This window comes from Dermacentor variabilis, chromosome 1 (assembly GCF_050947875.1).
Source record: "Dermacentor variabilis isolate Ectoservices chromosome 1, ASM5094787v1, whole genome shotgun sequence".
NCBI classification, from domain to species: Eukaryota; Metazoa; Arthropoda; class Arachnida; order Ixodida; family Ixodidae; genus Dermacentor; species Dermacentor variabilis.
The window spans coordinates 224170707-224184228 of NC_134568.1; the positions used below are offsets into that span (position 1 = coordinate 224170707).

Sequence of the window (13522 nt, forward strand, 5' to 3'; positions counted from 1 at the left end):
GGCTTACACGACACCTTTCAAACCAGCCCAGCAACCCAACCTTGCGTTGCCAGCCATACGAAAACATCTGACGCATTCAAGAAGAGGCACTCGGGCCTTGCCGGCCGATAGACTATGAGGGTTGCTGTTTGTTCAGTGATGAGCAGTGGGAAAATGGGCCTCCTATCCCAATCATCAAAAATAAACTCCAGCCATTAAGGAATGTATCAACGTTAGGTACGTCAGCAGATAACAAAACCCCTCCACCTCATTCATGTTGATTAGCTGTTTACTTACAGGAACATTGCTAAGCATCTCGACATTCTCAAGTCGCTTATTCTGGACTGTCGGAGGCCACAGGACAGGTATAAAAGATGGGCTCTGTTAGGAGTCTTATTTGTTTCATCAGAGTGCCAGTTATCCCAGTCCGAATTCATCCTCCGGACCACCTTCAAAGTGGCAGGTTTGCTGTACGCTCAAATCATATTTGAAGGCCTCTTTTCCTTCTCTCTCGTCCATTTTCGCGCGTACTAGGAGCCGTCGCAGCGTCCGCTCCGTCGCGGGCGTATACCTACCTCCTCGAAGAAACCGGGCGTCTCTAATCCACTGAACTCTGCTCGGACGAAGAGCGATCTGGCTGGTTGGCTTCAATTTCTCACGTCTAAAGTTCATCTGAGAGAGACCAGTTTCATATCGAGATGATCAATCTCAAATCGAGCGCACTGGGTATCGCCGAACCCTGCTCCACTCTGCTCGCTCGCTACGCCTGCTCAGAGGGCAGCGGTGACGGCTTCGATCTCTCGGTAGCTTTCGCACGAAGGTATGCAGGTTGGCCTCCCCGGATATTCTGTCGTCACCTTTGCCTTTCCGCTCGGCTGAGCCTCTATGCCTTCGCCCTACCTCCGAGAGATTGAGCAGTCGCGGCGAAAAGCTCAATCTTCGCTCACCTTATCAGCAGTCATGCAGAAACTATGGCGAATACTAGCTGCCTGCTCATTAGATGATGGCAGGGCAGGATATCCGTAGTAGATGCAATGTAAAATCAGCTGATAACGGGACTTGTACGCCGCCGTGTCCTGAAGAAGCATCGGGCGTCCGAATAATTAAAAGAGAAATAAATGAAGACTGGGAGGAAACTCTCATTTTTGTTTGCTATATTACTAATAGTATCGAATCGTAGCACATTATAACAATCCAACAACTGGAAGTTCCCCGTCATGCTCCTCCCAACCCGTACCCTGCTGTTCTGGACTTAATGTATTGACCCTTTTCACGGCGATCCCGCCGGCGCTACCATGTTTGATGACGTGGTGGCGCGTCCATTGCTTGCCTCAGCTACCTCCGTTGCCTCTGCGTTTACAATGGATGTACTACACGACGCCGGTGCGGCTCTGCAAACCTCTGTTTAAGCGTTTATCGTAGACGGTGACTAGGTGGGCCACACGCGAAGCTACAGCTTCAAAGGACATGTAAGCGCTTTCGGAGCTCATTACGCTTTGTCCAAACGGCGCGACCAGCGTATACGGTGCTTTTAATGAAATCGGGGCTAAAATGTATTCTAAGCTATCCTAACTTTCCGCTTATAAATTGAACAATTATCAATGTGTTTAGCTCTTCGTTCTTTATTTAGCACACTTTTAAGCAAAGGGTTGTCATGTTTTTAAGTCAGTAAGTCCTCCAGGCGGTCACTATCTGATTGTTTATTATCTGCCTGATCACTCGCGGGTATGCTCAGTTGCGATATTTGTTCTTGCTGGATGCAAGGCTTGGAATGTAGATATTCTGTTCTTTGTAATAGCTTGTAGCGAAGACATATTATCGCTAGTCACTCGCTTACTCAGTAGTCGCCGTCACTCAGAATTTGGCGCATTGACTCAAGTATGCGCTCATTCAATTATTTTTTATACGTTGGCGATAGGGCGGGTTAAGTTCGCGTGGGAGTTGGGGTGGATGCGTGTAGATCACTTGCGATAAACTTACTATTTGCCAAGAAGCGGCGCTACTTCCTTTGTCAGCGTATAACGAACGGTACTCACTCGCGCAGACGTTCCGGGGTTGAAGTCTTTTCCTTGGAAATTAGCGCTACAACGCTGGCGGATAAATGATTTTTTTTATTTTCGAGGGAAGCTGTGCATCGTGAAGGGCCACCAACACAGGAAGTGCTTATGTAGCAGCGGTTTGTGAGCTTGGACACAGATTCACTCCTTTCCCTAATATTCCAGTCACATTTTTTTGCATCCAGCTACTGCCGACATCCTCATTCCACCGCTCCACATTGTGCAGCACGAATGGAGTACAGGGCGTTAGCGAAAACCCAGTTGCATTTCCGACAGCTGATAGCATAGAAACAGGCAGAAGGGGTAGTGGTTTCGTATTCGTGCGCTCTCGCTGAGGCAACGGGCGCCGCGCCGCTGAAAGCGCCATCTCGTTTGTCTAGAGAAAGCTGCTTCGCGAAAAGGGCCTATACATTGTTTGAAATAACGCCTCTTCTTGCAAATGCTGGGGAGTTTCCTTGGTGCTAACTTCGTTATTTCACACTAACTACGTTTTCACTTTCTTTTATTTTTCCCCCTTTTCGTTCTTCGTAACTGCAATCTCAACGTGATTGGTGCTCAACTACACAGCTGCAAAAATTTATCTTTTCCTATTGGAGTTTTGTATAGCGTGTCGCACTACAACCCGCCTCTCACGGACCCACTTCTTCGCGAGCATCCTTGTAGTTCTTGTTCGTTTGGCGATTTATGACAAGGTCTGGCAGCGCACTGCTCTAATGAAAAATTAACGAAAAAGAAAAAAAAAGACTGTTTATACGTGCTAAAGTTTTATGTCGTATAGTTAACCTTTGCTATTAAAGATCCCATACCAAAAGAGAGTTTTCTTTAGCGTAAAAATCATAGGATGCGAAGAAGCACGCATAGGACACAAATGGCACCGTATGTGTCCCATGCGTGCCTCCTTGTGTCCTTGTGGTTTTTTGCTAAAAAAAAACAGAGCTCGCCGTCACATGATGCTCGAAGTCACCAAGCCCACGTCGCAACCTTGGTCGTATAGCCAAGGTTTCCAAAATTCTTTTTGACAATTTGTGGTTTTTTAAATAGGGAGAGATTAGGAAATTCAGGGAAGTTAACCATGGTCACGCCCGGTTGGTTACCTTACACATAGCCAAGAGGAAAGAAAGATAAGCAGAGTAGAAGGCTCAGTGCTCGCACACCTGCAGATGAATGTTTACTCGCATAGTATAACCAAATGTACTCGTAGCCCAAGCATTTCTTTAAAGAGGCACTTATACACTTTTAGCAATAAAGCCTTCCCAATCTGTGGACAAGGCTGCCATGAACATGCGAGCTAAATATTATTGGTGCGATTAGCACTCTTTGGGAACTTCACGCACTTTGTGGGATGTATGATGTATGTCCGTATCTAAGCCCTTTCACACCAACTTGTGCCACTGGATTTATTTACTTACATACCTACAGCTCCCAATGTTGGGCATTAGAGTAGGGAAAGGAATGTTATACATATGCTCAAATACAGGTGATTGATGGCACAAAAGGATACATCTGATACATAATACAACGCAATAATAATATTGAAAAATACAGTACTTAATACATTTCACCTAAGGTTATTATGAAACACAATATGAATACAACATAATAATAATAATAATAATAATAATAATAATAATAATAATAATAATAATAATAATAATGAAAAAAAGTGATTCAGGCAATATTACACTTGAGGTTAATAAAAGCCGTGGACAGGAAAGGTTTTTCTCCTATTCTGTTTGAAGCAAAACAGATTTTTGAACTAAACATGCAAATGTTTCGACAACAAATTTTGAAACACAGATGGCGTTGCTGTGACAATTTCAAGCGGCAGTTTATTACAGTCATGGGCAGTTTTTGGAAAGAAGGAATGCTTATATAGATTGATACGCCATTTGTACTCTTGTACTTTAGCGGATGATCTGTTCTGGGTGATATGTAACTTGGGTTCTTCATCTATATGTCCCTGCACAAACCAGTCATGCCTGTGTATATATTGAGGAAAAGTTTAAGTCGTAAATATTTCCGTCGGTTCTCGAGAAGTGGCCATCCCAAGTTAACACGTATTTGTAATGAGCTCTGAGTGAAATCATAGTTGGCCGTAACCAACCGGGCGGCCCGTTTTTGTATTCGTTCCAGGTGATTAATGGCTGTGTTTGCCTCTGGGTCCCAGGCAGAGCAGCCGTACTCCAACATCGGACGAACGTTTGTTAAATAAAGTGTTTCCTTTACCTTATGGTGGCTCTCCAGAAATTACGTTTCAGAAAATTTAACATACGACTAGCCATAGATGCCACGCTCACTATATGGTTTTTCCAAGAAAAATTATTTTTAAAGACAACGCCTAAGTACTTGTAACTGCTTACCTCAATCAATGTTTAAGTGTGTAGAAAGTAATTTTTAACAAGCGGTACCCTCTTGTCAGTGAAGCTAATGACATTGCACTTGGCAGAGCTTAATTTCATGCTCCAGCTGTCGCACCACGTGGACACTGTTAGAAGGTCATTTTGTAAGATACTTGAATCGGCAGGGGACTTAATGGTGCGATATATGCAACAATCATCAGCATACAGGCGTATGTGACTGGAAAGATGCATTCCTATGTCATTTATGAATGTCAGAAATAACAGGGGGCCCAAGAGCGCCCGATAATACTTTAGCCTTTCATGCGTTCAGTCCCTCAAGGACAACACGCTGCTTTCTACCAGTCAGATACGCCTCGAGCCATTTCATCAGTGATGGTGGAATTTTGATGGCAGACAATTTTCTCAGTAGACGGTCATGTGCAACAAAGTCAAAAGCTTACTGAAAATCCAGAAAAAAGCAGTCAACCTGGTGTCCGTTATTTATTGATGATGCAATATCATGGGTGAATTCGATTAGCTGAGTGTCACACGAGAACCCCCGTCGAAACCCATGCTGCGTGGTGCAAAAGAATCCGTTGCTCTGTAAGTGCCTCATTAAGTTGGCATAAATTATAAGCTCTAGTAGCTTACATGAGACGCTAATTAGTGAAATAGGTCTAATTTTTTTTGTCTTTGTCTTGTCGCCACCTTTAAATACAGGTACTATGTTTCCACTCTTCCAATCTTTAGGCAGGGACCCCTCTTCGAAGGATGTTTGAAAAAGAATTGCTAGAAATGGGGCGACGGACGCAGCACAGTTATCTTTATATAGTTTTATATAGTAATGTGATCAGGACCAGATGCAAAACTAACTTTAACGTTTTTGAGCAGTGAAGCAACTCCCTGTTCTGTTATTTCTACGTTTTCCAGTTGTTCGAAGTCGGTAGAAATTGGTAAGTCTTCCACAATAGGAGCAGTGCCGAAAAATATTGATTGGAAGTACTAATTAAAGTGCTCAGTTTTGCTGCTTACGTCATCACCATAATTTACATCATATATAGTATCAGGGACAGTTAAATTATTGTTCCTTTTACTTTTGACATACTTCCAGAGATATTTCGGATTAGATTTTATTTTGTCACCTAATGTGCGCAGATATGTAGCATCAGCTTTTCTCATTTCTTTGTTTATTGTCTTGTTTAGATCTTTCATTTTAAGATACGTGTCGGAATCCGCGCATGCGCAATATTTGCAATATAATCGGTGCCTTCTGTTAATAACTGATCGAAGGTCAATTTGAAGGGATCGAAGGGCCGCTGGATATGTGCAGCTGGGCATGTAACACTACGTATGTGAACATTCTTGGCGAGTCCTCGAGAATGGGTATCTGCCACTGGGTAAAGGGCCGAATAGACAAGCAGGACAAAGGGCAAGAAGGGGTGAAGTCGGCAACAGAAAGTTGAAGTCAGCCACAGAGAAGTGAAGGAGTTGGAATGAAAAGCAGCCGAGTGTGGAGAGTGTGGGACCAAGATATATATATATATATATATATATATATATATATATATATATATATATATATATATATATATATATATATATATATATATATATATATATATATAAAAAGAGGAAAGGCAGGGAGGTTAAACAGATATCAATGGGACCAAGGCGTGCGTTGAGCTAGGGACGTTGAGCTACAGAGAAGCGAAGAATTTGGCGATATGGTGTGTCGCTACTTTGCTTCCGTGCTAATCACATTAACGCCGACATTCATCAGAAGATGGGTTCTGCCAGAATTCTTCCCGATGCATACAGCAGGGAACCTACAATCCCTCACAATAGATCGCTTTCTCCCTCCTGTGGGCTTCTCGCGGCTTTCCCCTCCCCCTCCCCCCTCGCGCCCTATGCGACACCAGCGGTGACGTTACAGCGGGCGCTACGGGTTATTGGGCAGATTCCATCCTCACCGTTTTTCTAAATGCCAGACGAGAGCCAGCTCAAGGCAGCTCAATCGGACGACATTCCAACAGCATTGCGTGAATATAAAAAAAAGTTTCTTTTTTCTTTATTTCTTTTTCTTGCGCCACCTTTCATATCCATGTGATTTTGTTTTTCTTGGAATTTCATATGCAGATTTTCGTTATTTGAGTCGCCCTTGTTATAAGTATTCTATTTCGACACGTTTTGAAAGTTTCGCTACTCGAACAAACCCAAAAATTTTAGTTTTCGACATAGGAATGCCTTGTAGTTTTGTGTAAATATACATGCATGGTTTTGGACCTTGCCGTTTATGCAGTGGGTGAAGTGAACAGACCTCAGCGATTCCTACGGCTTCATGCTCATATACACGCGTGACAACTCCCGCAACTCCACTAAACTTTCTGCAAAATTTCAATCGAGTGCTAATTAATGCTGAATCGGCAAGTCGTCTTCATGTCGATACGCACTAACGCGGGGAATGGGATTTTCGTGCACGCACAGCAGGCGTTCAGGCAACGCGCAGTGGTCTTTCCCACTTGACGACAACGACAACGGCAGGATAGCGAGCACATCATCACAGCGAAAACGATGACGGCGGCATGACGACGACGCTTATTGTACTTATACACAAGAGAACAAAGAGCCGTAACTGCGAGATCAATTGACGCACGCTAAGGGATGACTGCTGTGCTGAAAGCCGCGGTGCGAACGGCTGTTGCGTGGCGCGCCAGCTATGCTAGATGAGCTTATACTCCTTGCTGTTGTCAGCGAAATACGTGCACAGGCGCCACCACTCCCTAATTAACTGTCGCGCACGCTAATAACACCGCACAAACTGAATAAGAAGCGAGGAAGTTACGCGATAACGAAGCAGTTTGATATAGAATATGAGGTTTTAGATTGCACATTACCACCAGTAACATAAGGTAGATCCCCTGTGGCAGTGGCGAACGAAGTTTCATTTCTTTATTCGCTATCTCGTGAGGGTGACGCTGCGGCCGATGAAATGGGGACCAGGGGCGCTATAACGTAAAACTATTCCAAACTTTTCTATTCCAATTCTGCTATCAGCCCTCCACGATTGGTCAAAAACTTTTTTCGACCACCCCCGCTTCACCTATCTGTCACGCGACGTCACGAAAACCTCGATAGCTCCCCATCTGATATGATGTGTACACACTGATTATGCATGATTTGACAGAAAAAAGAAAAACAGTTATTTCTGATTCGACCCCTTTTCGCCATTAGCCCTCGGCTATTGGTAAAAAGTTTTCGGGCTGCACTCACTTCACCTGCCTGTCACGCGACGTCACAAAACCGCACAAACTCACCGCGTCAAAGTGACGTGTACGCGATAAATATGCATTAATATGCCGAACAAAACTGATTTTTCTTCGGAATTGCCGCAGGCTGCCCCGTTCCGAAAGGAATAAAAGATGGCTGCCGCCGATCGCTGAGACGCTGGCTACTCGCACCTGCCGGGGTGTATGGGTGTATTTGCGTGTAATAAAACTTCTTGCGTGGACGTGTAACGTTTTCGAGCACTTTCGGCACGTTTACCACCTCATTCTGCCAACTATTCTTTGCTGAGGGTCAGTTTTAGCGTCATTCTTAAGCTTCCGTTGCATGCCGCCGCGATTTTCGACCAGCCACCACAAGCTAAGTAAGGGAAAGCCGTCCAATCGCAGGCGCCGGCACCACCCTCTTCATCCGGTTATCGATTTTCAGTGCACTGGCTCTGCCCCAGCGGATCCCTCTCCACTTGAGCGTTCTCCTCGCCTCTTCTCAGCCAATTAGATACGACAAGCCGCTCAGTGTAGGCAATGTTATTCGTTTTTCAGGCAAACAAAAGTGACCTCCTATGAACGAGAAGAGTGTTTGATTGGTCTGTACAGATAACTCTGCAGGTGACCGCCCGGTGCTTGCGTCGGTGGTTACGCAAATTTGACGTCAGGAGATTGGAATAGAAACATATTGGAATAGTTTTACGTTATAGGGCCCCAGGTGAGAAGGTGGCATTACAGGTGACGTGGCGGCGCAAAATCCCAATCCGGTGGTTTGAGGACGACCAGCGGCGATTTCCACTGCTCGCCGTTATGTCGAACTCGTACAGCGCGTCTTCGAGAAGTATCCCCGATGATCACAAAATTGATCATTTCGGCGCCTCTTCATCCGAGCCTCAGCTAGGACGTGCAGGGCAAATATAGTTTGAAGCTCTGATCTAATTAAGGGTGCGTTTATTACGTATCCTATGGGACGTAAGTGCGTAAACATGAGACTGTGATTTGATGATATAACCGCTAATAGGTCCGGACCCGCCACTGCGGCTGAATGGCTATGCATGGCATTCTGCTGCTGAACATGAGACCGCGGGTTCGATTGCCGCTAGCTGCAGCCGCGTTTTTCCAGGGGGAAACTGAGGGCAAAAATGCTCGCGTATACAGTGCTGTTGGTGCAGGTCAAGGGACGTCAGGTGGTCGAAATTAATCCGGAGACTCGAACTATATATACGACATCTCTCATAGTCCGTTTGTTGCTTCTTAGGCAGGCTCAGACTCGCAGGTCCATGATTACCGACTGGCCCAGTGGAGGCAAAGTTAGTGCGCGTAGGCAACAATGCACAACGGACGGGCAATTTATGGCTTACACTCCGCGAGAACTTCGCGGCTAAACGATAGACTGGCTAAAAATGTGGCAGACCCCACCTGTTGATGGTATACTTCGCGCTTTGAGAACGGAAACTAACCTATAATATACCTTAAAGAGACGAAATATATATCCTGCCGACGATCGCCCCGTGCTGTTAGCAGTATCTCGGCAATATTTAACCTTGAAGGAAGGTTTCGGATCTTCAGTTTAATACCCCGATAAAGTGAAGCTGTAAGGCAAAAAGAAAGTCGCACTTTCGCAACGTCACCTTAGCTTTGCATTCCTGATATGCAATCGCTCTTTGAAAGCGAAAGCTGGAACACACCATACAGTATCATAAAGATACTGATTGTAACTCAGTCGGTAGAGTGACTGTTCTTGGAAACACAGAGCAGGTTCAATCCTCCTCGGGGCAATACCCATTATTCAAATGCAAAGCTTTCTCTTTTTTGAGAAAGCCATGGAGGCTTATTTTTTCTAGCTTCGTCCTACAATCTTGTGGATGCCAGTTTTCCCGTTCGTGAATGCTGCTACACGTTCCTTGTTTCTGTTTAATTCGCGCAGTCAAGCGCTTGTTTTCTTTTTGAGCGCTTACTGTAGCAACAAATGAAAGCGTTCGATAAATGTGGGAAATCTTCTTCCATTAAATCTAGCAGAATTGAGGCTTTGCGCTGAATATCAGAATTTCGTACACGGTGTTGCACCATAGAAGGCCTTCATCTGGGCGTTGCAGCGGAGCTCGCGCCAGGCGGCGGCGCAAACCGCACCAACGTCTCCGGATGCATTAGCAATCCTTTTGGGGAGAAGAATAAGAGGAAAATAAAAATAAACGAAAAGCACCGCCTGCGAGGGTTCGACAGGTCCTGGCTATCCGAGTTGAAGGAATGAGAATTGAAGAAACTGAGGCGCTGGATTTTAAGCAACTATACGAAGCCAACAGGTGATGAAGCCAATGAGAGCGTAAGAGAAATGAATTGGCTGTTATTTTTTTTTTATTGAACGGCAGAATCAAATGATAGTTCCACTGTTCAGGTTGAAAAAGACTTAATTTCTCCTATGGCTTCTTTTTTTCTTTTCCTTTTCCTTTTTTTTTTCGACTTTATGTAGCCGAGACAGAAGGATAAACAAGAACCCCAGTGCTCATAATCATAATCAAGGGGGGCTCCGCGCGTCATTGCGCACATCACCGCACTTCTCTCTGCACGCCGCATGGATGCGCGCAGTGCGCCAAAGCGCGAAGACGGTGCTCAGTAAAAATAATAATCATAGTAATAAAAAAAGGTCGAGGCAAAACGAAGCGCGACGGAAAGGAGCGGGGAAGGAAAAGTGCCTCTTTATACTACTTCCCCCAACTCGCTTGTACGCGCGCATTCGTTTTTCTTGTTCTTTCAGGGCAGCATACTTGCAGACACAAAAGGCGCGACATTTGGTGTATTTGCCGAGGAGAGTGCGCGAAAAAGAGCGAGAGCGCAGCAGCCGCCAAAACCGGGCAAGAGAAGCGCAGCAGGAGGTAAACGCGCGAGAACGTAGCGCGCGCGCCCGAGGAGCTGCGAAAGCGAGCAAGGGTGAAAAAAAAAGTATTCATCGATTTGATGGCTCCCGATTTCTGCTCGTTTCAGCGCGCGAAAGGCCGAAGCAAGCGAGAGTGCGTATCCCTCTCAGCGGCGAGAGCCGAGACATGTGTATTATGTCTGGCCTTTTCCTCCTCGTGCGCTTGGCCCAGGAAGCAACGAACCGCCTTCTCCATTAGAGAGCGAGTTAAGTAATGCAAAAGGCGCGCAGCTGACTAGGCTGCTGCCGCCGCCTCTCAGCTCGGCGCACGCTCTGGACAGAGCGCAACAAAAATTCCCGGGCGCCTCCTCTCCTCCGCATCACCCTTCCGCGCCACCCTCGGCTCCTCTTATCTGTGAAACTGTTTTCGTGACTTAATGTAGCGGCCACCGGGAGCAGAGGGGGAAGACGATCCGGGTGATGGAGAATCGATCCTCCCCGCTTGGCTTCAAAACGAAACCACCTCGAATACTACTTTTGCCCCCACCCTCCGTCCAGGGCCCCAAGCGCTCTTCCCTTGCCGGCGCCTATTCTCCGCCGAGATCTCGGATTTCTTCGCTTTATTGCGGATTCCTTCCCTGCAGGCGACGTTCTCCTCCAAGATTCATTCGGACCGCTCTCATTCTCGACCTCCGCGGCGGCAAGGCCCCCACAAGCTCCTCGATGAACGAGCCAACGAAATGACAGCACCAAGCGCCGCAGCAACAGCGACTCAGCTGCTACGAGGTGGCGCCGCCGCTGGCAGCGCCGCCTTGCCTCGGCGGCGGCCACACGGCGAAAGCGAAACCGAAAGTACAAGATAGCAGACGAATCGTATCCATCGATCGCCCGGCAGCGTGCTCTCTCCGCACTTGGATCTGCTGCTCACGATGGCTTGGTTCATTTTGTTTCCCATTCGCAGCATCCCCCTCACTTGCGTGGTTTCTTTTTCTGTTGTCCTTGTTCTTGTATCGCGCCCATGCGTGCTGCTTTTGCTCGAATTCTCGGGACAGGGAAGCAAGGGGAGCCAGAGCAGACAAATAAAGTCCCAGAAGAGAGCATCGTCGCGTGAAGGTTGTAATAAGCAGCTGGCAAAGAGCGCCTGCCGCTACGGTGGCCCACCGCCGTAACAGTTATGGCCTCTGGCTGGCTGGCGGCGCTGCGAGGACGTCCAGCGAGGTTCCACTAATGGCCTGCCGAAAGCTGAGCCGTACGAAAAGAGTGATTCGACGAGCTTCCTCGAGCCAACGTCTTGATTGATAACTCGACGTCACATCGCACCAGTCACTATTGAATCAAAGAAACGTGTGCAATCTGTCTAAGAGATATAGCTAAGTACCTTGAGTGTCGTCCGCAGGTTGCGTCAATAATTAAAGAGCTTAATTTGCAATTAAATATAAGAAACGTCTGATGAAAGACGTTGAAATCATAGACGCAGCCTTGCCACTTGTTTAGTTGAGAAATAAAAGAAATCAAGGAGGGCTGTGGCGTTAATTTTTAATTTTTGTTAAAGATATTTGTGTGTCGCTGATTGGGTGCAATTTGCATTTGTTGAACACCCTTTCTGAAAACGTTCGCCAGCTCAATTTGATTTTACAATATGAATCGACTGGAGCACATTTGCGAAAGGTTTAAGGATCACTCCTGCAGAACTTATCACACGATATGATGTGATGTCACGAGGTGTAGTATGAAGTTGGGCCAGTCATACATAACTAAAATTCCACTTGTTCGAGATGGACTACAGACGCAAAAAAAATAGTATTAAGGAAGAGATCCAGCAGTGCGGTGCATGATAAATGACAAGGTTTAGATGACTTGACATTGTTCAGATTGAAGCCGTGGCTCATGAGCACTCATGACAAAACGTTCCGTGATCGGTACGCAGTAAACGAACTTGCACCCTATCGGCTACCACTCAGTACGTTAAGCTGGAAACCTTCCAAACACTCTTGTGCCCACTTACTTGAGCTTCGTGATCGAGGAGACACAATTTCCACATACTTGAGAGGTTATAAGGCACTGAGGGATGCGTTTAATTACTAGCTGTGCTCTTAAATAGCCCCTAAAAACGTTTTCGTCCTTGCACCGAGACAAGAGAGACAAGGCTGAGTGCGTTATTTTTAACGACACTCTTTCAATATGCCAAATGAATACTTACTTCTTCTTGGCACACAAAAGCAACCGCAAATATATTTCGCAAATGCGGGTAAGTATGAGTGTATTGATCCAGAGCACACATAGTAACCGTACCGGCTGGTGCCTCCCAGAGCATGGTTGTACATGCCGGTAGTACAGTGTACACTGTACCGGTAGGCTCGTCACTTAAGGTTCGTCGCTGCCTAGCTGATGTTTACTGCTGTCTTTTGCTTTTGCAGCATATGAGGACCGAAAATTATTGTTTATATTTTATATGCTGAACGTCCCCCAACATTGTTTACTTGTGCGAGAGTGACCTTAGAAGAGCATGCATGCAGTACATGATTGGCTTTTTTTTTTTTTTTAGTCGATGCGGATAAGACATTTACCGACATATCTGACAAAATTCTGCTCGCTTTTCTTAGCAAGTGCCATGACCCTACGTTTAAAAATGAGGGGAGGGGGGGGGAGAGATTGTAGATAGGCCTCTGTGATTTTGTGCACCTGTGTGCATTTCTAGTGAAACAGTACTGTTCAAGGTATTCACATTTAGGATCGAATTGGTCCCACGTAGGTGCCACATGGCGCCAGTCAGGCCGCATGTGGCGCATGTATGCATGGGGCATTGTCTGCTGGGCTGCTTCAGGAGTCGAACGTTTTTGCCGGTTGTGTGTACGAAAAAATTAAAACCAGCATCCATTTTAGAGTGTTACATAAATTAAGGAAACTTTCTCGCAGCTGAAAGGTTCCTTTGCTGCTTGCAATACCTTCATAAATGTAAATGTGTATGTGACCCAGTTTCCACTAGACGTAGTAGGGATATACGGTAATGGGATAGTAATGGGG

The 13522-nt window shown here is 45.9% G+C and overlaps 1 protein-coding gene across 8 annotated transcripts in view; it reads left to right on the plus strand.

The window, feature by feature from the left end:
• vimar (visceral mesodermal armadillo-repeats) overlaps window positions 1-13522 on the plus strand; it is a 386590-nt gene that overhangs the window by 308456 nt on the left and 64612 nt on the right. The window lies entirely within an intron of this gene.